This window comes from Catharus ustulatus, chromosome 21 (genome assembly GCF_009819885.2).
Source record: "Catharus ustulatus isolate bCatUst1 chromosome 21, bCatUst1.pri.v2, whole genome shotgun sequence".
NCBI classification, from domain to species: domain Eukaryota; kingdom Metazoa; phylum Chordata; class Aves; order Passeriformes; family Turdidae; genus Catharus; species Catharus ustulatus.
In genome coordinates, this window is record NC_046241.1 from 4,394,849 (window position 1) to 4,420,824 (window position 25,976).

Below are 25,976 nucleotides of genomic sequence, written 5' to 3' on the forward strand. Positions count from 1 at the left end.
TCAGTGTCTAAATTTGCATTATTCTTTAACTATTCCAGTTTTAAATATGAATGAGTGGTTAGACCTGCGGGATATTCATCAGCCAAAATGTTTTTTGGGTGAAGCAAGGCAAGGAGAGAAGATGAGAAATACCTCTCCAAAAATAACAACAGAGTCCACAAATTCACTTCACTTTTGCCAAATTACTCATGCTGAAAAAAATAATGATTGGGAGATGTCAGTGTTTGGGTTGTGAGACCTCCAAGGGGAAAGGTTTCCAAACTCTATTTGAAACTACTGGAGCTTTTTCTCCTTTTGATTTGTCTTTCTACCCCTTTATGATGGAATAGTGATAAAAATATCACTTTTGACCCCAAATGACTTGTAGGAGAAAATTTTGTTTTTCTTTCAGTTTATCAACACTTTCCTTACAACTTGTCAGAATATTCAGCGAACCAAAACCACCCCACAAACTCTCATTTATTAATGTAGTTCAACCAGCAGCCTAAAGGGAGCAGTTTTTGTGCAGAAATTTCAATTACTCCCTGCCTGTAAGGAGGTGAGAATCACAGTGGTAACAGCTCTGTACCTGCTCTCAGCTCATTTGTCCCCACACTTCAGCTAATTATAAACTCCTGGTGTGATGATGAGGAGGATGAGAGGCAGCTTCAAACCAAGCAAGAGTAGCAGGTGACTCCACCACATCACAAAATCAGGTGGTGCTGGACAGAGGGAGTCAAACCCCAAAAAGCCTTGATCATAAATCTACTGGCCAAGGTGCCAAAGTCACTGCTCTCAATTCCAGGCTCCACAGGCACTTGGGTCAGGGCTCTGTGTGCAAAGGAGATCCTTCTCACAGCACTCCATAGGCTGGGAAAATAATTACAAGGAACTTCTGCTCGTGCACTCACACACATGTGGTTTATGGTGAAGGGTCAGAAGGTTATGGAGATGGTGAAGGTCTAGAGGAGAAACCATAGGAGGAGCTGCTGAGGTTTGTTCAGACAGGAGAAGTTGTGGTTCATGTATTCATGTTCCTCACCAGGGAAGGTGGAAGGGGAGGCACTGATCTCTTCTCTCTGTCACCAATGATGGGATCGGAGGGAACAGCTGGAGTTGTGCTGGGGGTTCAGGCTGGAGAGAGGGAAAGGTTCTTCCCCCAGAGAGTGCTGGCACTGCCCAGGCTCCCCAGGGAATGGGCATGGCCCCAGAGCTCCAGGAGCGTTTGGACACCACTCCCAGGATGCCCAGGCTGGGATTGTTGGGGTGTCCTGGGCAGGAGCTGGACTCTGATCCATGTGGGTCCCTTCCCACTCAAGACATTCCCCAGTTCTGGCATTCTGAAGCCAATCCTGCTGAATCCAAGACTGGAACAAGACACAACCAGCAAGGCTGTCCATGGCCCAAGAAGCTCCCAATCTGTTTAGGAGAGCAAGGACAGCAGATGGCCGGGCACAGATGGGGAGCACGAGGGAGCAGCGAGCTAATCCCGCTCAGGGGCTGTGGAGCAGCGGTGTCAGCACACCAGCAGCACAACTCTTGGCAAGAGTTTGATAGCTATTGTCACAAATGAGAGTTAAAAATAGGGAGACTGGATAATGAGCTCGCCTTTGTAGATGTTTGTGAGGAACTCCTCTCATTTGTGAAGTGGCAGAGATAGAATGAGTATAGATGATAATAATAATAATGATAAATTACACTTTTCTGAGCTGCTTATTAAAAAAAAAATATGGAGAGTGTTGAGCAGTCATTTCTATTAAGCACTGTCCTGAACTCGAAATTATTCCTACTATTATTAAAGTGTTGTCCTAGCTAGTCCACTTCCCCATAATTTCTTTACACAAAAATGCAGCTCTATTTTCTGTCTTCCTCAGTATTTATACACCTCATATCAAAGTCCAGTAATCTTACAAGTGTTAATAGATTTTTATCCTTGCAGTAGCTTTAGGAGATGGGGAAACACTGTTTTTTTCCCTTCAGCAGGATGAGAATTGAGACACAGGGTAGATTAATGGCTTGTCCCAGATCATTTTATAACTGCTTCAGGAATTCAACCCAAATCTCTTACGTCTCCTTGCAGAACCCTTCCTACGCACCTTCATGCTACTATTCCAGAATTAGCTGGGACTTGCCACAGAGCTGCTTAGAATTATTTTGGATTGCTCATTTCATGTCAGGAAAATGCCAATTCATCAGAGGCAAAACACTTTGTAGAAATTTGTTGATTTAAGGGGGAAAAAAAAGGCGTTTTGATAAAGTCAGCTTTTCTTTGGAACAGAATGTGTTGAGTGTTCCGTTTGGAAGGGATCGGTTCAAGATTGTGTTTTGTTTTTCATTACATGTTGAGTAACATACATTCAAAATCAAAATCAAGTGTTTTCTTAAGCTGTGTTTTGACTGAGCTGAAATAGATTTTGTAATTTATGCACAAGAGGAAATATCCAAATTCATTTAATACTTTTCTTACCGTTTGGGGAAAAAAAACACCTGCAAACCAGACACAATAAACTGAACAAAAATCATTCTGTTCCCTGCATTTTTTAACTGGAAATTTAGAGTAATTTGAATGCTCAGTTTAATGTGCCAGAGTCCAGAAATCCTGGTTTTTGCTTTCATGACTCTTCCATCCTGGTGCCAGTCTTGCCTTTCTAACATATTCCATTGCAACAATTGGGACCTGTAAGCTGAGATGCTGAAGGAAAAAAAAAGTGATGCCAGAACTCCTCTGGAGAGGAATAGTGCAATATTCAATCCAAGAAATTCAACTCATATCCCACACCTGACAGTCTGTGCAATATTTCTGTTCTGAAGTTCATTCCTGGGAAGACTTTGTCACCTAAGCCCCACATGGAGAGATCCCACTCCATAGAGCTTGGGAAATGCAACCAGCAATGCTTCTTCCAGTAAAAGAAGCTGAGGTCACCTAATCCTTGCAAATGGTTTCTCTTCCCATTTGTCTTGTCCCTCTACAAGGAGCTTAGCCCTCGACTGGGTTATTGTGTTCCTCCACTCCTACAGGAGGAGCAGGAGGGGTTAAAATCCACAGGCCATTCCTTCTCCTGGTACAGCTCCTGCTGCTTGGATAATGCCAGCCTGGCTGCCAGCATGAAAAGCTCCTGGAGCTTCCTCTGGGCACCACATTTCAGCACCACTCAGCTGGATGGAGCCAAGAGAAGCAGGGGCAGCTGAAGATGGGGGAGAAAAGGGACTCTGAGCTGCCAGCTGCCAATTCCAGCCTTGGGCAGCTCCACCTTCCTTATCCCACTGAGTGGATCAGGAATTTGCAGTGCCCATAAAACTCTGTCCATTTACTCCCCCTGGTTCCTGCAGCTGCTGTCTCAGACCCCTGCCAGGGCTCTCTGGGAGCAGGGGGGATCTCCTGAGGATGGCATGGCTCAGGCTCCTGTGGGGAACCAGAGCTGCAGGCAGGGCCAGGGGGAGCCCAGCTGGTCCCTGATGTGGGCTCCACATCCCTGCAACTCCCTGGGGATGGCTTAGAGGTGAGTGACACAAATCACTGCTCTAGGAACACAGGGCACTGCTCAGAGGCTGAGAACACCCAGGGCCAGCCCCTTCTGCAGCCCTGCCACCCCACAGAGGAGAAGTGAGATGCACTGCACTTCAGTTCAGGCTAGAAATGTGAGCTAGAATGATTATTAGCCCCAAAAAACAACATTTCATGGGCAGCTTCTGCAGCAGAAGTCAGAAATAGGGAGCACAAGCTCTGCCATTGCAGGTTCTCCTGGAAAGTCTATTGAAGTCAATGAGCCTTGGGTTGGATCTCATTGCAAAAAGATAATCAAATACCATATTAACTCTTAATTTGGAGCAGCGTATTAAATTAGAAACTCACATTAACCTGGAACTGCATTTATATAATGAGAAGATTTAAAATCTGTGTATCATGAAGGTGGGAGAACTCCTACCCAAAGCTGTTCTCACAGCCCTGAATCCCAGAGCCAATCTACCTGCAGCACTGCATTTCCACCTATTCCCCGAGCCCTAAGCCTGGGATTTCCACTGGGACAGAAGGATGTGTGGAAAATAAAGCCATCTGATCCTTCCCAGTATTAATCTGTCAAGCACAGAAGGCTGGTACCAGCTAGACTCCAACCAAAGCCAAGAACTAGAAAATCCCAGAGGATATTGAGGATCTGCACTGGCATCACAAACACCCTCTCCCATCAGTGCACCAGTTCTGCAACACAGATATGCTAAAAAAAAATTAAAAACTGGAGGAATTCAGTCCTTTGTGGGATTTAAGTTGAACACCACTCAGGTCTGAGCATCTCAAACATTGCATCCTTTGTGAGCCACGTCTGAGGCCACCTCTAGCTGTGAGCTTTATTTATTTCCTTCTCTGAGACTGTTCTGCTCTGTGCTTAATCCATCTCCTGACCACCTGGAGCGTTTGAGAGTCTTGGCTGTGATGCTTGTCTGTTTAGATACACTGTAAGTAGAGCTGGTCAAAAAATTTTGACAGAACAGTTTTTGCAGGAAAACGCAGTTCCTTCAAAATTGAAACGTTGCATGGGAACATGTCAGCTTTGACAAACTTTTTTCACGTTTAAAGTGTCAAAACAAATCATTTGGATTTTCTCTCTTCATTTCAGTCATATTGAAATGTTTAATTTTGAGGAAATAAACACATTATTTTTGTATTGTTTCAATTAATTTGTTTTGACATTTTTTACATAGTGTGTATTGTATTGATATATGTTTAGAATGCCTGATATATTGCATAAATATTTGGTGCTGTTTATTTTATGTATTTTCATACAATGCTAAATATTTCTCACAGCATCTTAGTGCTTCAGCACCACAGGAACAGAAGATATCAATGATCTCAAATTATTATTGCTTTTAAATTTTTTAGGTCATAAGAACCTTGCAGGATCATGGTTCTCTTTCACACTGAAGTTTAAAAAAAAACAACCACTTATCAAAAGGCAGGAATTTCCCAAGGAAATTGTCCATTTCCAAGCAGCTCTGTCAGCTCAGTGACAGCAAAGTACAGCTCCTCTCCTCTCTGTTCACCAGAAAACCAACTCCTCTACTTGTTTAGAAAAAATAAATTAATTAAGTAAAAGAAGAAGAAGAAGAAGAAGAAAATGCAGATTTTCCCAGAGTGGAATTTGTGAGCAATGTTCTCATGAGCATCGGGGATTTAAAAGTCTGAATGCCATTGACCTCCTGGGACCTCTGTCTTCCAAACCACTTACGTACTTTGAAAAGATATATTCCACCTCCTTCTTGGAAGTCTAGAAGTCTAGAAGTCTACCTGAATCTTTTGTTTTGTTTGTTTGGGGTTTTTTTTGTTTTTTGTTTTTTTTTTGCCTTATTTGAAACCAAATTTCTGCAGCCCTGCACACAGCAGAGGGGAATCACTCCCAGTGAATTTCTGCTGCCATGTCTGGGGAGGTGGTGGAAAAGTGGGCTGGAAGGAAGGGCAAAGCAAGCGGCAAAAGGGAGGGTGAGAATGGCAACACAGAGCTGAGCCTGAAACGAGACAACTCCATGGATCCCTCCTGTCAGGGAGGAAACATCCCCGAGCTCCCTGTGCAGACACAGGTTCGGTGAGAGACAGGGGCAGCGCTGGCTGGGTGGAGAGGACAGGGCCCATTTTAATGTGGAGAGAGGCAGGACCCCAGCGAGGCTGATGGTGATGGACAGAGAGCAGAGCATGGCTGTGCACAACCCTTCTCCTTCCCTCTCCTTCCCTTCTCCTTCCCTCCTCCTTCCCTCTCGTCCCCTTCTCCTTCCCTCTTTCCCATTCTCCTTCCCTCTTTTCCTGTTCTCCTTCCCTCTCCTCTCCTTCTCCTTCCCTCTCCTCCCCTCTCCTTCTCCTTTCCTCTTTTCCCATTCTCCTTCCCTCTCTTTCCCTTCTCCTTCCCTCTTTCCCATTCTCCTTCCTTCTCCTCCCCTTCTCCTTCCCTTTTTCCCCTTCTCCTTCCCTCTCCTGGCTTTCATCAGGTTAAAGGAAGTCCCAACACGCTAAGGGCAGCTCCTTCCTAAGGAAGTCTCAGCATCCTTGGAGAGAGGGATCAGTGCTCAGCACCTCTCCCAGGTATTAGTGTTTAATCTTCTTTTTTCCTGTGCCTTCAGTCAGAGCCAGGATTGAAGCACGGGTGGTGAAGTTTCGTGTTTGGACTTAGTTGTTTATTAATTCTTATCTACAGTACAGTGAGTGTTACAGCACTTCTAGCTAACAAGCTAAAAATGACAAAATGGAGCTGTGTCACACTCGCTACAAGGTCTTTCAAGGCCCAACTATCCAATTAAAAACTAACATCTGTATTATTTATACTTTTGACCCAATGACCGAACACCCATGACCTGTAGTGCAGCACCCTCTATCCAACCAAAAACTACAACCTAAAACCAAGAAGAAGGAACAAAAAGGAAGAAAAACAGAACACCCCAGAACCTCTATCTTGTCCCATACCTATTAATATATTCCAAAACCCCAAATTCCAACCCCCCCACCATGTGATGTTACACACCTCCATTCAAACTACACACCAGGGACTCCAACTCCACCACCCAAATCTGGGAGCCCCCTCCAAGGGCTCAGGTCAAAAGCAGTGTTCCCCTGGGGGTCAGTGCCAGAAAGCACAGAAAGTTCACAACTCCCAGGTTTCAGAGTTCCAACACCCAGGGAAAGCTCTGTTTGTCCAGTGGGAATCAGAAGAAGCATCCCCAAGTTTTGGAGATTTATTTGCAGTGGAAGAGGGGCTTTTCTGTCTGCTTTTTCTCTGAACAGAACATGCCTGGTGTGCCAGGCTCCATGGTTGGAAATCTGAATTCCCCCATGCAGCTGCTGGAGTGCACCTCTGAATGCAGATCTGCCTGCAAGTGTCCTCGTGCTCCAGCTGGCCTGTCACTATGGATTACAGCTCTAGGCTAATAGTGAGCACTGCTGCAGTCTGAGACTTCCATTAAAAGCTGATGCTTCCACCTCCCTGCCCCACAAATGGCTCCATCCCATCCCAGCTGATGCTTCTGTGTGCACAGCCTCATCTCTGGGGTGGGGAAGGAGCAAAGTGCCTCAATTTGTCTCTGTGTTAGGCAACAGTGGAAGTAGTCGAAGGCAGGAAAGGAGGTTTGAGGATGATCAATTTTGAAAACTCTGGATAATTTACTTGAAAGTTGACCTTACTCCTTGTCAGCAGCACATCTGTAGCATTGGAGTCCCATCCCTCTGACACCAACAGTACCACTGAGCATGGAATTACCCCCTGGAAGAGTCCTTGAGGGAAATGCTTCATTACTCTGAGTTACACTGTGGAGTGTCTTTGGAAAGGAGGAATGCTCCTGCAGGGAGATATTGCCCATCCGTGCCAGACTCTGCAAATCATTAGCCCTTCATCGCCAGAGGGTCTGAGGGCTGCTGACAGAGCCAAAAGAACTGGCATGGACACTTGACCTTTCCCCAGTGCCAGGAGGAAATCACTGACCAGGAAGAACAGCACATGTTCAACCAGGCTCTACCAAGGGAGGCAAGAACTGAGAGCTGTTTGTAAAACAAACACTGCAGTTCCAGCACAGCCTGTGCAGTTGGCCGTGCTGCCATCACTCGTGGGCAGGCCGAGGGGTGACTTCCAGTTTGGCAGGTGCCAGGTGCCATCACAAGAGATGATCACAGCTCCTCCTGCTCCAGGGGAGACATTCACAATGAATGCCTGCAAGGCTTCCACGGGAGTGCTGAGAGATTCACACCTTTGTGGGCTGGGGGAAGGACAGGACGTGCTGGGTGGCACTTTAAAGTTTCCCCTGGCATGGTGTCCTGCCAAAGGGAGCCAGCAGTCCCCTCCAGCAGCCTGCACACATTCTCCTGCTAGAACTCCTCACCCTGGAGGGATCCTGCACGCCTCTGCAGCTTCCCAAAATGACTTTGAAAGCAATCCAGAGCGAGCGTCACAACTGTGTCTTCAACAGCCTGACTCCCAGAAAGATCCTGTGCAATCAGCTGGCCAAATCCAAATCTGCAAAACACCTCCATGGCTGGTCATGATTAATTAATTCTGCCTTGACATTCCCCAGGGCACCTAGCAGATAGTCAGAGCTGCCAGAGAAAGAGACACTGCTGTGGGAAAGGATAAATAGTCTTTCCTCAACTGCAGACATCGAATTAGATAATAAATAGCTGGCCAGATACATAATTTTGTATGTGTTAAATTAAATGCAGGACAGAAATACAGCTGGCTTATCCCTGTGAAATCAAAGGTGTTGGGCAAGAGTTTCCAAAGAAAGAAGAGCATTTAGAGTCTGCTGTGCTCATGAAGACATAGCCTGAAGTTATCTATCATGGCTTATGTGACTGTTTGCAATGACAGACAGCTATTCTTGGACATTTTATTCCTGGTAGAATATTCTCAGACCAGAGCAGCTCAAGGAAACTTCCCTCTAATTTACACCTCTGTTTTGTCCCTCCTCCTGCAGACTAGACATCTTTGTTCCCACAGGACCAACACAGCTTGTCCCCACCAGCTGTTGTGGGCTCAGCCTGTGCTCCTCAGGGAGCTGCAGCTGCCAGCCCCAAACAGGGGCTCCCCTGTGTCCCCCTTGCACACCTCAGTGCCCTGAACCCACAGGTCCTGCCCAGGATTTCCCAGTGAGCACACAGCAGAGGCTGCAGGGACGAGCAGGGGATGCTGCAGGAGGCTGGCAGGAGGAGTGGTGACATCCTGGGCTCAGGTGGGGATGGCAGATGGCTGTGAACCCTGCCAGCACAGCCAGCACTGCCACAGCAGTGTCACCCCTGTCTCAGGGGGTGTGCACATCCACAGCTGATGTTGCTGCAGCACCACAAGTCCCTGTGCACACACCCAGGCACACAAATGCAGTGCAGGATGCTCTCAGCTGAGCTCCTGTCAGCACAGGGCAGGGCTCTGCTGGCTCCCCTTACACATCTCCCAGGCCTGGAACTCTTTGCTTTGGCCCCTGTACCCCTGAGGAGACAAGTCCCACCTTGCAGGTGTGTTGATGTTCTCCTCCTGAGACATCCAGCTCAGACTCTGCTCCCATTGCAATGAGGTTTCTGAGCGTGTAGGGGGTTCCTCTGCCTTCCTCCAGAGTCTGAAATCAGTTCAGATCATCCCTTTCCTCCTTCTTTGCAGCTTTCCTTCACCCACCCTGCTCCTCCTTTCTCCATCACAGCAGGCACAGCCAAGCCATGTTATTAACACTTGCCACTTCGTTAGCAATCTTCTCCAGGAGGAGCAGAGGAGAAAAGAGGAAAGTGTGTAAAAACCAGAGAGTCAGGAAAGCTGGATTAAGGGAAGAGTAGCAAAGACTTGAAGGTGTGAATGAGAAAGTGCAGGAGTAGAAGGAGTATGAGAAAAATCTAATGGGTGAGAAAGAGATTTATAATTAATCCCCAGGCTGGTGAGAAAGCAGGGAAAGAAGTTAAGACCATACTCTTCTCTGTATGGTTCTGCTCCTGATTTACTCTGACTTCAGACAGATCTTTTTGCTTCCTCCTTTTATCTCCCATCACTCTGGACCCTTTGAGTATCTGTTGTTTGAGGTAGGAATTGTCTTTAACTGTGTGCAGCATAAAGGAAATTGCAATCATAGGCACTAAAGGATGTGAGACATTGTTTTTAACACGTCCTAAAATTAGGCTCAGAAAAATGCTTGGGGATTGTCTGTCAATGTTTATTAATTCAGATTGAATTCATTAGATAGTTACTGTCAAAAAGTGGGATGGCAAAAATTAAAATAATCAAAGTACATGGCTGCATTATTTCATAATGTAAATGCTTCATGATGAGATGTTTATAAAGTGGATCTAGCAGGAAATGCTAAAAAAACAAAACCAACCAAAAGTGAAATGATACAGTTATGAAAAAAACAAATTATTAATTTATGCAAAATTTAAGTTTTGAAGTGATTTTCTACTCTCTTTTCCTTTTAGTCTCAAATATAAAATCTTTTCATTCTTCCCCCGCCATGCTAATTATATTTAAATATCTAAAAGTAATTTTTTCCCTTCATTTTTCTTCCAGAACTAAACTGATGGGGGGAAAAAAAAGAGAGAAATCATTATTCACCTATTCCTACCAGGAATTCCAATAACTGTCTGTCAGATCTTCATAACAACATGAGGGATCTCAGCAAGGCTGAGTTTCTGTGAGCTCCTTAAGCTGATGACTTTCAGAGTCCTTTGCTGTCTTCTAGTCTAAACCTGCATTCAACAGAGAACTTAAAATGAAATAATTAGATTTACAGCAAAATAGATGAGCAAAGCCTTGTATCAAAAATGAGTGAAAAGTTCCAAGAAATAATCTGAGAGCGAATTTACTTTTTCCATTAGAAATTGCCATATGCTGCTGGTTTATTTTAAGACAGTGACACCATCCCTTTTCACCCGCTATTTTTCTGAATTCTTCCTTTTCACTTCTCCTGACTTTCCTTTTCTTTTTTTTTTTTTAATCACCAGACAACTAAACAGGTACAAAGTCCCTACAGAAAATTGGAAGGTGTGATGTCCAATGTGTGTGACATTAAGAAAAAAAATAAAAAAAATAAAAATAAAATAAAAAAAAAATAATAAAAGCAGAGCTCCCTCCATCAGGCATCCCTGACTCAAAGGACTGAAAAGCACCCAGAATGAGGCACAGGCACCCAGGGACAGCCTGTCCCAGGGATCCTGCTCCCCAGGCAGGGTCTGCACCCTTTTTTGTGTCTGGTTTCTCCAGCACAGGACCCTGCTCACAGCCTTGCTCCTGGAGGTATTTAGGGAAGCAGCACCTGCTCAGCTTCCTGCATCCACAGGATTTAAAGAAAATTAGGTATGTGGGTAGGAATTGAGCCTCTAAATATCTCTGGAGGTTTCCACATTGCCAAACATCTCAGCTCCCTGTATTAGTTTGTTCTTGGAGTTCCTCCAGGAGGAAACAAGCTTCCCCTCAGAAATAATCCGATTCTGGGATATTTTGCTTTATTAACATCAGTGTTTGGCCATATGAGCAAGCACAAATCCTCCAATGGTTTTTATTGTCATCTTCCACAGTCCTGCAGCACTGTCCCAGCAGATGCTGCATGCTTGAGCACTCTGCATGTGGGGCACAGAAAATGCATCCTGAGTCTCAGAACACAGAAATACTGAGTTATTGAGCTGGGAATCAATCCTCATCTCCCTTCAAGTGCTTGGAATTTTAAACTCACACCTAAAAATAAAATCTGGAGTGTGTCTCAGGTCTCCTGTTGGTTTCCTTTTCCCCAAGTCCAGATGTTAGTGATGCAGGTCTGGAGACAGAGCATGGCTGTGCCAGGGCAGCAGAGTGTGCTTGTCCCCATCCTCCCACAGCACCCCAAGGAGGCCATGGCCCAGCATCAGAGACCCTGGGATGTGACACACCAGAGTTTGGGGACTGCACTTCACTGGTGTCAAGGCTTTACAGAAGAGCTGCCTCGGAGGAGCAGCAGTGAGGAAAAAAAAAAGTGCAGCCACAGACAAATCTCTGTCTTCAAACTTAACAAAGTGATGAGAAGCACTGCAGGAGGATCCACGGGTAGGAAGGACCTATCAGCCTCTTTTGCTCTTCTATTTAATGCAAGCAGCTTTATCATTAATTGCTATTTACTGCAAATGCTGAAGTTGGTTAAAAGATTAATATGAAACCACCTTGATTCAGTGTTCTTAAAGCACAATGCACATGTCTCTGTGTGTGTGTGTGTGTGTGTGCACTTGCAAAGTTCATTTTATATTTTGTGTATGTAGAATACTCATTTCTGTGTGCAAGGGAGGCAAACAGAAACAATTAGTGTGTTCTTCCCTTATCTCTTCCAGTAAAAGGCCAGCTCTGCCAGTGATCTTAGGCAATGAGGAGAGACATTAATTCAGGCTAGATTTCTGAAGAAGGAGCCATTTTACCAGGGTGGAGGGGAGAGAGAGGCAAATCAGCACTGTTTCTGCCCAGCACTGGAAATGTAAAGAGTCAGCACGGCTGACTACCAGTCTTTGGGGGATTATACTTCCTGAGGACAGGGGTTGCTGAATTCTTTAAAAACCCCAGATTTTCCCTCATGCCAAACTTGGATCCAAGTTCCCTGGGTAGCTCCCAACTGCTGTGCGAGCTGGAGGCTCAGAGCTGCAGCCCTGAAGGGATCCAGCTCCTGTGCATGGAAACACATGCATTTAAAAAGCTCTTCTGCAAAGCTGCCAGCCTAAGTGACCTGCTCAAGGTCATATATAACATGTCAGTGACAGCACCATGATTGAACTGTCTTGCCACAGTGCTGCTTTATTCACACAGTGCTGCTGCATCCCAAAACAGCCACTGCTGCCTTCCTCTCCTTATCTCATCCTCCTTAGAGACACATCTGTCCTGTGCTCCGTAAACCATAATATACCTGTAGTCTTTTATTCACTATCTGTCACTGGGCAGTTTTATTACAGATCTCTGAATTATCCAGCCTAGACTACAATCTACTTATTCCTGTCAGCCGTTCTCACTTTCGACCCTCACCTCACCTTTCAGCCTTGCCAGTGTTTTAAGGCTTTCAGGTACTTGAAATGCAGGGACAATTCTGATTCTCCGGGGAAATCCAGCAGAATTTCACTGAGGCCAGCCTGCTGGTCTCCCTCTCTTTTCTAAATGCAGATGGTTGGAAATCAGAAGCTTGCACTGGTCTCTGCAGTTCCATTTGAACCAATCCTTCAAGAATACTAACAGCTGCCATTTTAGACCTCTGATCCCCATTCTTGCCATCCCTAACATTTTATTCCCTGCTTTTCTCTGTTCCTTTCATCAGAAATCAATCTTCCAATAATGCAGGTAAATTGCAGTTCTACCTAATAGCTTTTTTTTTTTTTTTTTTTTTGCATACATCTTTCTGGTGAATTTTGCAGAACAAAAACCCCCTCATCCATCCTTCCCAGCCCAGGCCATGAGCTCGGTAATCATCACACCTCCACAACACCTCACTGGCAGATTTGCACCTGCCACTCACATCCCTCTCTTTGTGCCATCCAGGAAGCAAAGGAATCATTTGTGGCAATTTGTCTGAGCATCCACACCTGCCCCACCAGCGAACTTTGTGTTCCCAGCAGCCAGCTCCACTCCCTCCTCCCAGCCACACTCCTGTCAGAACTTTATCCCATCTATTGACGTGTTTTCCTCACAGCTGCCCATCCTTCCCACCTTTCTGAAGGAAGCACAGCTTCATTACCTGACCCTGGGAGTGCAATTTCTTCTCTGTTCACCGGGAGATGCTCATGGCCACTGCAGAAGTGGCTCTCAGCAAGTGTCACCTGAACGTCCCTGTCTGTCCTCAACAGCCTTGTTTTCTCTTCACCCAACCTCTCTCTTCAGCAGCAGGAGCAGAATGGCTGATGGGAGAGGAAGGTTATGCAGAAAGGCACATTCCTGCTCCCTCCCAGCAGCATGGTGAGGGTGGATGACCCTGGGCAGGGGGCAGGACTGAGCCCAACACAAGGCAGACACAGGGAGTCACCCTGGGACCCTCAGGGGGATGGGACTGTGTGGAAAACATGGGGAGAGGACACAGCTCCATAGCTGATCTCTGCCCACCATCACTCCTACCAAGCTGCTTTGGTTAAATCTCAAGATTTCATGCACCCACTTATCTCTGTCAAATCCTCCCTGCATCAGCTTGGGCAGATTCTTTAAGGTGACATCTTACAAACACCTTGGAGGCTGATTTTCCAAATGTTCCCCATATATCCCACGGTGGTATTTAAGGTCCTGTTTTCTATAATGTTCTGCTACCTTGCCACCAACTACTTTCAAAATCTGTCAAGGCTAAATTGCAAACTGAAATGCTTCTACTGACAGGATTTGAATTGTTCTCCGAGCCTGGTGCTGCGTTTCCTCTGGTACTGCGCAGAGGTGACAGCATTCCCTGTTTCTTTTCTCCTCCTCTGTCCAGGCAGCAGGCCTTTGGGGACAGGGAGCTTGTATCCCTGCAGAAGCTGGTGCTGGGGGGCTCCAGGCTGATCCCAGCTCTGCTCCATCCCACAGGTGCTGGTGCTGATAGAGGAAAGCGAGCTGTGCAGCGCAGGGTCACTGCTGCCGCCCATAACCACCCGTTTCATGTCCTACTTCAATATCTACTCTAATCACTGAAATCACTTTTGTGGGAGTTGACACAGAAGAGGAGATTGCTGGATTGATATTCTGTCTGGCATTGATGAAAACCTTTTTATAATACCTTAATCCAGCACCCACAGAAGCAATTTGCTAATCTCTTGCTGACTTGGCTTCCAGCGGGATCGACCATGGGCTGTCACATTACCTGGCCAACCATATTATGTTCTTTTTATGCAGGGAGAAAATGTCCTTCCTGACCCCAGAAGATGGTCATCCTTCGCTTTGAAGCCTGAGACCTGATTACCATTGTCCCAGATTGCAGGGCTGCAAATGCTATTAATTGCTACAAAGTTATGTAGCCCTTTACACTTCAAATCCATCCGGACTTTCATCTCAGCGACATCCTGCAGCAGGGAATTGTGTGCCTTCACTATACACTGAAGAAAGGACTATTTCCTTTTAATTTGCTTTAAAAGTTGTGCCCTTTAATTTTGATGTGTCCCCTTGTTCTTCTATCATCAAAGTGTTAAAATACTTCTGATCACTTTCCATTTTAACCTTCATATACCTTTGTACTGGAACCCGAATGTCCCTCCTCACTCCCAGCTTTCCCAGACTAGATGAACTATTATTTCCAGGCTTCCCTTATTTAACTTGTTAATATTTGTAAAGCAATTTAAAATGTATTAATATGGTTCAATTATAACATCACTTCTATTTTCCATCCTTCCTTTTAATGTCTCAAGTGTCCATCTAATTTGCCATCAATCTCCATTGATTCTCCCTCTGATGATATGTTAGTCTTTATAATATCCCAGGGAATATTTCTTCTGCCTTCCTGACCAGCATTTTGGAACAAAGAAGCAGAACACTGATGGACCATAAACATGATTCACTCTGCACTCAGCGTGTGTATGGATTTGCTGTTGCTTAGGCTTGGGTCTTGGGAATCAGTTTCATTATGTCCATGGGGCTGTAATTAAAAATTTTTCTGCGCAATTCCAATTGCAGGATCGGGCTCTTTGTGGTTCTGATTGCCATGGGTCGGTGACAATTAAGTGAAAAGAACTCTGTGATAAACTTTGAGCAATATCTGAGCACTCAGTGACACATGCTGCAGCAGCAGGGCCTTTGAGACAAGAGGAGTGATTTTGACATTTGTCCAGTCACAAAGAGGAGTGAGAATTGAAATATAGTTATTCACCCCTTCTCTTTCACATGGAAAGCTGGGAGACACCCAAATAAATTATGTGGTTCTAGATCTAAACCCTCCCCCAAAAAACACTTCCATAGATGACTCGTAACTTACTCCAGTACTGCAGAGTGCTATGAAAACACAAAGCATGAAAGGATTCAATAGAGTCACACACAGGATATTCCATCTGGCACTGCAGATGACAGTCCTCAGACAACCACTGACTTTGCTGAAAGGTTATCCCAGGAGTGACAGCGCTCACCCATGTCTTTCTGATCCCTTTAGTGTCCTACTGTTGTGGTTAGAATACTTCTGAGTTTTTTTTTCCAGTCTTAACAAGGCCCAATCCAGCTTCATCAGCAAAATATAGCTCTACTTCATCCCTCATCCTCCAGCAAATTCCCTGAGCAACACTTCCAGCTCCAATCAGTCTTTTCACCTTACCTCTTCCCCTCAAGAAGCAAATAGAAGGATTGATACACATGTATCTCTAATTGCACAAAAAGGGTTTTATCTAAACATTTCTAGAACTCAAATTTCCGCTCTTTGATTGCTTTAGGTAAATATTGTTGGAAAATCCTAATTGGTCTCCTTTCCCTGGTAGACCAGATTTATCTATTCACTGGCCTAGAACATGGTCCATCATTTTCAAATACTTCACTGTTCTCTTTTAGGAGAGTGGAAATGGCAGATAAACACATTATCAGCATTCTCCAGCATAAAACAGCAAAGCCTGGAGTTGTTTTGCAGAAGCAACCCCGAATTTGGACAACATGACAAGAAGCAATTCTAGAAATAGCTGCTCGTCTTAAGGCTACGTTATAGGGATCCTTGTTGCTGCTTTCTTCCCTCTGTTCACAATTTTAGCACAAACACTGTGCTAACACTGTCTTTGTTAGCTCTTCCCTTTGACTTTCTCTGTATTTCTCAGGCATTCTTCAGTCTTAGCTTGCACTCCTCAGCTCCCTCAAAACACACCTTTGATTTTAACTGCAAACCTCTCTCAGCACAGAGCAGTGTGGGAAACGGCTGGAACAACATTCCTGTTCCAGGCAGGGAGGTGGTCTGAGCCAGGAGGGACCCAGAGCCACATATGTAGCCCAGCATATGTCTGAGGGCTCTGCTCACCCGCTCACCATCTGTACCTGCCTCAAGAGCAGCCACGCGCCAAGAGCAGCCCGGCTGCTCCAGCACCCGCGTCCTGCCTCGCTGCTGTCTGTTCCACTGAGCCCTCAAGTCCAGCTAAGGATTCACACCTGCTCATCCTGGTCCCCCCCAGCCTCCTCCCTGGGGTCACAGCTCATTTCTGCACATTCTTCCCTGGTTAGTTTTAGTTGCTGTGTAATTTTCCACAAACTCCTTTTATTTATTTTCCTGGTCCCGCAGCCTCACTTACAATGTGCTGCCTGCACGAGGTGATGGTTTCAAAGCTCTCCCTCCCTGTCTTCTACCCTGCTTAGCAAGTCAGCATCCAGAGCTGCAAGGATAAATTACCACAGGGGTCTCCAGTGTTAGCAATGCATCTGACAGCCACACACACAGCTAGGGCAGGGTAAAGAAATGGCTAAATGGGATCGCTTGTGCCGACTCAGGACTTCTGGCCAAAACTGCATCCAAAACCATGATGGACACAGTGGAGTCCAGAGCACAGGCCAGGTTCTAAATCACACTCTAAATCAAAGCCTAAGAAAGAGATCCTCACTCACCACAGAGCCAGTTAACAGCCCTGGTTTAGACAGGCTGTGATGATTTACAGCAAGAGGCTGCGAGCTTTTCACGGGAACTCGCTGTACAACATATTCCAGCTGTAACATGCAAGGATATAAAACTCCTGGCTGTAAGAAGACCTGTTGTAAGGCTTCGGGATGTATCTTCTCTAAATACCAGAGTAAAGGACTTCCTATCAGGATAGCAATGAGACAGGTCCTAGGCATGAAAATTACAGGATCCAGAGCTACTCTACTGGAAATTGGGAGTATGGAGAATGGATAGGAGTGAGAGCTCCCTCCATTCCTCCTATTCTCTCATGCTATCCAACCAAAAGTCCTGGAGCAAATTGTTGGGGTTTTGTTGGTTTTCTGGAGCTTGTCTTATGTGTGATAGCTTGGTTTGCAAGCTTGGAGTGTCAGCTCTGAGGTGACTTTGCTCATGACTCTCTGGGAGGGAAGATGTCTCTGTGATGGAAACACTCCACAGAACGGTGCCCACTGCTGATACACACACACAGAATTGTTCTAGGGCTGCAAAGCTCTACTGGTGCTTCTGGCACGTCAGCTTCTACCTCTGCCCAGCATTTCCATCAGTGAACAGCAGCATGTGTCTGGCAAAGGCAACTCACTCCATCCTCCTCTGCAGGTGACCCTCTCTAGATTATTCACTCCTCTCTGACTTACTGTTACTCCTATTGCCACTGAAAGAGGTGATCCATCAGCAGTGCAACTGGTTGTTTTTCTGGAACAGGAGCCAGGAGTCACATGTGGGAGAGTTCAAGCACTGGGGAGTGCTATGTCAACACCCAGAAACATGCCACCAGCACTGGTGCCACCGTGGGTCCCACTCAGCCAGCACTGCTGCGGACACAGCAGCAGCTCTGTGAGAGCTGAGCTCTGCCAGCTGCGCCGTGCAGGCAACAATAAAATGGATGTAGAGCACACGACTTCAGAAGAACAAATAGCAAAAATAAATAAACATCTTTCTCCCGTGAAGCTGCTTGCAGGTCCTGACTCAAGGCTGCAGGAAAACAGCTCCCCGAGCAGGGGGCTGTAAATGTTGTGTTAATCTCCCCAGCCCAGGCCCAGGGGAATCCTGGGTCTGACTCCTGTTTTCCTTCCAAAATGACATGTTCATATACCCAGTTTATGCCACCTCCACTTGGGATGTGATCCAGCACTCCTGAAATAAACTTAAGTCCTTCAATAGCCTTCAGATGAGTCTAAATCAGCTGCTCCTCTGATTTCAGCTCTTTCTCCCATTCCTCCCTCCCACTAGTCAGGACTTTTCCTTCCCTGGCACTGTATAGCTTAGCTCATCAAGCAGCCAATAGCTGTCCTGTGCCTACTCCAAACCTTGGAATGTCACCTCATTTGTGTGGCCCATCTCTGCCCATCCTCTCTCCAGACAGAAGTACCTGGTAGATACATCCTGCTTCCCCAGGTCTCTCTCTTTGCTAACATTTCAACCACAAGCCCACTGCAGCCCTGCCCAGATGTGCTCCAGGCCCAGCACATCAGCTGGACGTGGCCATGCAGAGGCACAGCAAGCAGGGGAAAACCTTCCCTGGCATCAAGAACACTCTGGGGTACCACACGTTCCTGGGAGGAGATGTTTGCCTTGACTCAGCTTGGCATCCTGCTCTGGCAGCCATCTTCCAGGGAAGAGGGAGAACCACAGGACCAGACCCCAATCCATGGATCTGTTTAGAGACCAGATCTCTGTGTGCATGTGGATGTTTTCCCTTTCTGAAAAGCTGCTCAGTGTGGCCTGGAAGGAAATGGGCCAAGGTCCTTACGGTTGTTAAAAATCTCATGATACTTTTGCAAGCAGGATGGTGTAAATCAAACAACTGGGCACAAGCTCCCTCGGTCTGGGTAATTTATATTCTGCCTCACTAAGTTCATCTCTGCACTTCCAATGCATGAAGTGATTTTTCACTTCCCCTGTAGTATTTGCTGGCACGGAAAAGCTGCTGGGCTCCGTCCCAGAAGTAGCTGCATTTCATCACCGGGTGAACGATCCCTGCACGCACCGGGCCGGCTCCCCGCAGGCTCTGCTCGCCCCGCAGGCTCCTTGGCGGGAGGAGGCGGCCGCACCGTGCAGCCGCACCTGGGCTCCCGGAGCAGAGCCCCGCCGGCACCGAGCGCACAGCCCCGGCCCCTCCGCCTGCTCCGCGGCTGGGGATGGGGCGGGCATGCGGGTAGGGATGGGCTGGGATGGGCTGGGATGGGCTGGGATGGGCTGGGATGGGCTGGGATGGGCAGGGATGGGCAGGGATGCAGGCAGGGATGGGCTGGGATGGGCAGGGATGCAGGCAGGGATGAGGGCAGGGATGAGGGCAGGGATGAGAGCTGGGATGCAGGCAGGGATGAGGGCAGGGATGAGGGCTGGGATGAGGGCAGGGATGAGAGCTGGGATGCAGGCAGGGATGAGGGCAGGGATGCAGACAGGGATGCAGGCAGGGATGAGGGCAGGGATGAGGGCAGGGATGAGGGCAGGGATGAGGGCTGGGATGAGAGCTGGGATGCAGGCAGGGATGAGGGCAGGGATGGGGCTGGGATGGGGCTGGGATGAGGGCAGGGATGCAGGCAGGGATGCGGGCAGGGATGAGGGCAGGGATGGGGCTGGGATGAGGGCAGGGATGGGGCTGGGATGAGGGCAGGGATGGGGCTGGGATGCAGGCAGGGATGAGGGCATAGATGCAGGCAGGGGATGCTGCTGGGGAATACGGACAGGGATGGTGCAGGCAGGGGTGATGGTGACAGGGATAGTACAGACAGGGATGATGGTGACAGGGATGATAGTGACAGGGATGGTACACACAGGGATGGTACACACAGGGATGATGGTGCGGGCAAGGGTGATGGTGACAGGGATGGTGCACACAGGGATGATGGTGCGGGCAGGGGTGCGGGCGAGCCCCGCTCCGCTCCGCGCTGCTCCGCGCCCGGTGCTGCGTGGAGCCACAGCGCCCCCTCCTGGGGCCCGGCGGCACCGCCCGCCCGCCGCGCTGGCGCTGCGGGGCTGAGCGGGGCTTAACGGGGCTGAGCGGGGCTTAACGGGGCTGAGCGGGGCTGAGCAGGGCCGCGCGGAGCCGAGCGGGGCTGAGCGGGGCTTAACGGGGCCGAGCGGGGTTTAACGGGGTGAGTAGGGCACGGACTGTGTTTCCTTCCCGGGGGTTCCCTCCCTGATTTCTCACCTCCGAACGCTGTGACTTGCGGTGCTCGGGGGGTTCTTCACCCCCATTTATGCTCTTCAGCTATTTTTCCTTCCCCCCTATCCATTTTTTCCTGCTTTCTCAACATCTCTGCATCAGCTGTAAATACCAACTCCTGGATAAAGTCTAGAAATCCACATCCATTCCTGGAGGTGGGCAGGGAGCTGGGTGCGGATCCCTGGTTCTGGAGCCAGTTCCTGCTGTGCTCTCCAGAGCAATGCACCTGGAGAAGGTGGTGGGGCTCCTGCCTGAACAAGGATGAGAGAATTTGGCTTTGAACTATTTCTGTCACACAGACAACAATGACTATTGTCTGCTGGCAGACCCATTCCCACGTAGTGTTTAGCATCCGCCTTACACACACTTCCAATGTAGTAAACAGTGGTGGTTAGGAGGGAACAGAGACACATTCCGTGGCTTTTCTTTTGGGACACATTTTACCTAAAACAAGCCAATCCACCATATGTTCCTCCTCTCCAAAGTTTTAACACAGACTTTAGTTAGCCTCGTTATATTGCTGCTCTCGGAGGCTGGTCTCCTCACTAGGCCCTATGGCGAGAAGGAAGGTCAGAGGGGGATGTTAAACACCTCTAACACCAGTGACATCATCTCCCCTGTGCCCACTGTCATTTCTGATCAAAGGGACGTGCAAAGGGAGTATCTGTTCCCTGAGGATCAGAGGGTTTTTCTCTGAAGCAGGGTAAGACCGAAGTGGAGCCTTGCATTGTGTTTTAGCCATAGGTGTGTGTGTGGTTCTGCTCACACACACTCCCACACATTAAAAAGCTATGTAACTCCAGCAGAGCTCTCCCCATACTCCCAGACTCCAGCTCCTGATCAGAGAAGGCAGGATGAGTATGGAATTGCCACCTCTCCCCCAGCCATTTCCCTGCTTCCCTGCCTGCTGCTCGTCTGCCTTTCCAGCACTGAAATCATTCCCGAGCCCTGGGAATCTGCAAAGAGCTGTAAAACAAATGTAGACACACCAAATGCAGAGGGTTTTGTGCTGAGTTGCAGAGGGTTTTGGAGTCAGACAAACCCCAAATCAATGCCTGGAGCCAACTGCAAGAGAGAAAGCTACACTGGAGGCACACACCACCTACTGCGAGCCCCGCAAAGAAGACAGCACGCATGTGCTCATGTGAACTTCTGAAGGTTTCATTTCCATAATCAGAATATCAATGCAGCTATTTCTGCACGCTCCAGTGTGTGTGGATCCCACCTGTGTGGCTGGGCGTGCGGGAGCTGCGGGGCTGCAGAGCTTGGAGAGGTGTTTGCATGCACGGCAGAGTGAGCCCGAGCTGCTGCGTGTGAGCATGGGGTGGGCTGTGAGTTCCACAGCATGTGCTGGCTGTGCTTGGCGTGTACATGCTCCAGGGAGACCACAGCGGCTTGTCTGGGGTGCGTGGGAGGGAGAGAGTCCAGGGCTGTCTGTCTGCTACTCACAAGCAGAGCTGATCGATATTTTTCCTTTATAAGGAATTTTTTTTTTTTTTCAAAAACCTTTCATGTTCCTTACATCAAAGCCACATCTCCTCTTTACTTGCTCCTGCCTCCTCTCACTGTCTCCCAAATACTTCTCTACAACTCCTGAGAAAGCAGATTTACTGCCATTAACAAATTATTATTATGCAGCCAGAGGAGCAGCCAGAGTAAAGCATGAAGGACCCTTCATGTCCTGCCTGGTGCAGATGTCAATCACACGGCTAAATTCAAACACCAGTTCTGCCAGCATTTCGTCTGCTGCTGGGTTCCCTCCATGAAGCTGAGACTGCATCCAAGAAGTGACACCTCCTCCCTTCCCCACTCTCAGGTACCAGCACGGGGGAACTCTCCCAAGCCAAACACACACCTATAACCCCCCTCCTCTCTCCAGATCGTCTCTGGGGCTTTAGACCCAGCCTGTGCTGGACCTCGGGGATGCTGCAATGGCATGGAGATGCCCTCCGTCCCGCCATTCCCCAAGGACTGCAAAAAGGCAAAGTTGTGCTCCACACCAGCCTCGCAAGCAGCACGGAATGGGGAAATGAATGTGGGGAAAAGCCATCTCCAGCACCGTGGGGTGCAGCTCCCCGCCATCCCTACCCTCCCCCGGCTCTGCCGCTGTCTCCCATCCCCGCTGGAAGTGGAGGCAATCAGCCCAGTGTGGGATTCGAGGCGACAGACTTTCCTTTTCCTCCGCGTTTGCTTGTCACTTGCGAAAGCGGAGCAGTGGATTAAGTGGAGATGACACCATCTCCTTGGGGACGGTCCCCCCCTGCTCCGGGATGTACCGATACTCCGGAATACAGATGGATCCTGGCTGCCTCCCACCGCCACCCCCGCCAGCCGCCGAGCCGGGGCTGAGCCCCGACTGCCGAGCATCCTCCGGGGGGGCTGCCCCAGCGAAAAGCAGCGCTCCCCTCCTTCCCAGAGCGCGCATCCCGGCCCCCGCTCGGCAGCACGCTGCGGAAGGGCGAGGGGAGCTGCGGGACTCCGCCATCCATCCCCGGGCACCCGGCGCTGCCCAGGGCGGGGGTGAGGCAGCAGGGGCCGCGTTACACAACGCGCGGCAGGACGGGGAGCCGGCCCCGGGCAGGGCAGCGCCGCAGAGCAGCGCAGCGCTCGCCTTACCTGATGCTAATGTCCCTCTGTGGCGGAGATCGGCTCGCCCGTGCGTTTTATTCGGCTCGGTAGGAACTTGTGGGAGAGCTTCTCTGTCCAGCTCGCATACTGGGTGCGGGGCTGATACTGCAGGCGTGAAAATCCTGGGGCTCTAGCAGTCCTTTTCATGCTCAGACAGAAAATCCCCTTCCTTGATCCAGATCGCGGGCATTAAGGGCAGAGGCAAGGAAAAAAAAAATCCGCTTCTCCCCTTCTTCCTTTTCCTTTTTCTTGCTTTTTTTTTTCCCCCTTCCTGTGCCCCCCCTCTCTTCTGCTGCTCAGTTCGTAGCCATCGGGGGAAAGAGCAGAGGCAGCAGGGAGAATGGAGAGGGGGTTAGAAATAAAAATGAAAAGAGCTCCAGGAGGGAAGCGAGAGGCTGGACTTGCCACCGGGGGAGGGGCTTGGAGCGGGCCGGAGAGGATGAATGGGGAAGAGGAAAGCAGGGCGGAGCCCCAGCTTGGCTGTTTTATTCTAAGAAGTGTTTTGTACATAATTAGAGAAGGGGCGGGACCGGGGGGGCAAAAAGGAGGGACTTAACTCCGGCCAGACGGAGCCTGGGCCGTGGGAAGGGAGGGTGAGACCGGGAAGGGCCGCGGGATGGGGCTGCGGGAGGGGCCCAAACTTGTCTGCAAGGGGGATACGAGGGGATCTGGGGAGGGGCGGCAGCGGGGCCGGTTGCCATTCCAGGGAGACCCCATCTATTTAATGTAAATTTATTTTTTTTTTCTACACCCCTACGCCTTCAATTTTCTCCACCCAGACGGCGCCCGGCTGGCTCGGCCGAGACGATGGGCGAGCAGGATGCTCCGAGCCCGAGCCGCGCTGGGGGATCCCGCAGTCCGGCAATCCATCAATCCCTCAATCCTTCAATCCCACGATCCCTCAATCCCTCGATCCCGCAATTCCGCGATCCTTCAATCCCTCAATCCCGCGATCCCGCAATCCCGCATCGCCTTGGGAGCGGGGCCGGGCCGGGAGCGCTTCAGCACCGCGGACAGCGCCGGGAGAGCGCAGCGGGGCCGGGCCGGGATGAGCTGGGCTGAGCTGAGCTGAGCTGAGCTGAGCCGGACTGAGATCAACTGGGCCGGGATGAGCTGAGCTGAGGCGAGCATTACCGAGCCGAACTAGCTCTGGAACAGCCGGCTGCACTCTCGGCCCGGCTGTGTCCCCATCGCCGCTGGGATGAGCAATGGAGATGGGGCTGATTCAAGGGCATGACCCACCCAGATCAACCCCAGCACATCAGCAAAGGCAGCCCAGTAGGGGCAGACCTTAACAAAGCTGTGAAGTGAGGTTTTAAGACGGGGACCTCTAGGTTTCCAGACACTGCTGCTGGGCTGGGCTGAGCTGAGCTGGGCTGGGCTGGGCTGGGCGGGTCTGGGCTGGTCTGTGCTAACAGAGGATAAAAAATCAGCCACCTCGTGCAGGGTGTGTGTGGCAAAGAGTGCAAGGGGAGATGACCTTTTTCCTGCAAGGACAAGCCCTTCTCTGGCCTGGAAAGGCACTTTGTCCTTCTCTCACCCATCCCCTGTGGGAACAGTGTCTTAAGCTAAATCTTCAGCAAATCTTTCCTGAGCAGAATTAGAAGCTGTTTGGTTAAACTCCAAGCTGTTCCAACAGGGCTGAAGCTTAGCTGGTGTCAGTTACAGAGTGCCCAAATCTCCTGAGCTGTGCCTTTTCCCAAGTGACTGCTGAACCACAAAGCACACTTTCTGGTGAGCCACCTTGGATTCTGTCACACTGGCTCAAATAAAAAACTGAAATTATTCCCATAGATACCCCAGGTGAAAGGCCTCAGAGAAAACTCCACAGCAGGGAAAATACAGGAATCAGGTCTTACACAAAACATATAAACAAGGTCAAACCCCTTGTTTAAACAAATAAATGGCACTTGGGGTTATCCATCAGTGTGTTTTTTCATTTACCAGAAATAGAAGGGGAACCCTTGTGTCCTACATGAGGCTGTTTGAAACTAAAGCAAAGGCTCTGTGAACCTGCAGTGCAGCCAGATGGGGTCTGCCAACTCAGCCAATGCAACAGTTCTGGGTGTCTTTCCTTACCACACCTGAGAAGGCTGCTGTGATTTGGTCTGGCAGGATTTGGCACCCCCCAGAATGATATTTCATATTCCTGTGAAGAGGGAGAGAGAGAAACAAGTGAGATTATACTCTTCAGGCACCCAAAGGTCTCACAGACCTAGGGAACATTTCATCACCCCAGGGCTGGAGCTGTGGGTTAGGTTGGATATCAGGGAAATGTTCTTGTCCTTTAGGGGAGATTTAAGTTGGATATTAGGGAAAGGTTCTTCCCCCAGAGGGTGCAGGGCACTGCCCAGGCTCCCCAGGGAATGAGCACAGCCCCGAGGCTGCCAGAGCTCCAGGAGTGCTTGGACAACACTCACAAGGACAGGCTGGGATTGTTGGGGGGTCTCTGCAGGGCCAGGAGCTGCACTGGATGATCCTGGTGGGTCTCTTCCAGCTCAGGATATTCCCTGATTCTCTAATTCTGTCATAAAACCTCTCAGCAGAGTAACACCTCCATCCAGAAAGTCAGAGTCAAGCAACTCCTGGGGCAGGTGTCCTGCCTGGAAATAAGATTTTCTATCAATAAAATAAAAAATAAAATTAAAGGAAAACTAAAACAATACAAAAAGAGTAGTTTTGCTCATAATTTGTCTCCCCTCAAATCACACACACACTGTTGCTGCCTTGTTTCCCAGAGCTGTGCCTGTCTCTGTATCAAAAGCGGATTATTTGGTGCATTGAGTATTCAACATGTTCTCTTACAGTATTGTTGTGTTCAATGAGCTTTGCTCATCTGAATGGACACTCACTGCATAGTCCACTGGTTTAATTTGCTGCTTTGGAAACCTAAGCAGGTTGCAGCATATTTAGCTATGTGTCTGTTCTTATGTGTCAAAGATAAGGTTTCTGGATGCCATTTTTAAAAACAAAATTATTTCACTTCAGTAGTTTTCTCTTTTCAGTGGTCTCTTCTTTTTAGTCTTGGATATTTCAGCTCACCTTTTCCCTACAATGAACAAAGCCTCGATCTTCACCCCAAATCAGCAAAGCTCCATTGAACAAGAATTTCTATTTCTTCTTCCACTAAGGATTTTTTTTTTGGAGCTTTTAACAATTTTGGCACATCCAATCCTCACTTTTTTCA

The 25,976-nt window shown here is 48.6% G+C and overlaps 1 protein-coding gene across 2 annotated transcripts in view; it reads right to left on the reverse strand.

Moving 5' to 3' along the window:
• BRINP1 (BMP/retinoic acid inducible neural specific 1) overlaps window positions 1–23,190 on the reverse strand; it is an 88,109-nt gene extending 64,919 nt beyond the window's left edge. The window contains exon 1 of one of the 2 annotated variants that reach the window (XM_033077494.2): window positions 22,778–23,190. The gene's annotated coding sequence lies outside the window, so the exon portion shown is untranslated. Of the gene's footprint in view, window positions 1–10,034; window positions 10,058–22,777 lie in introns of those variants that run through there. The other variant, XM_033077496.1, reaches the window with a different exon arrangement.
• Window positions 23,191–25,976: the final 2,786 nt, after the last annotated feature.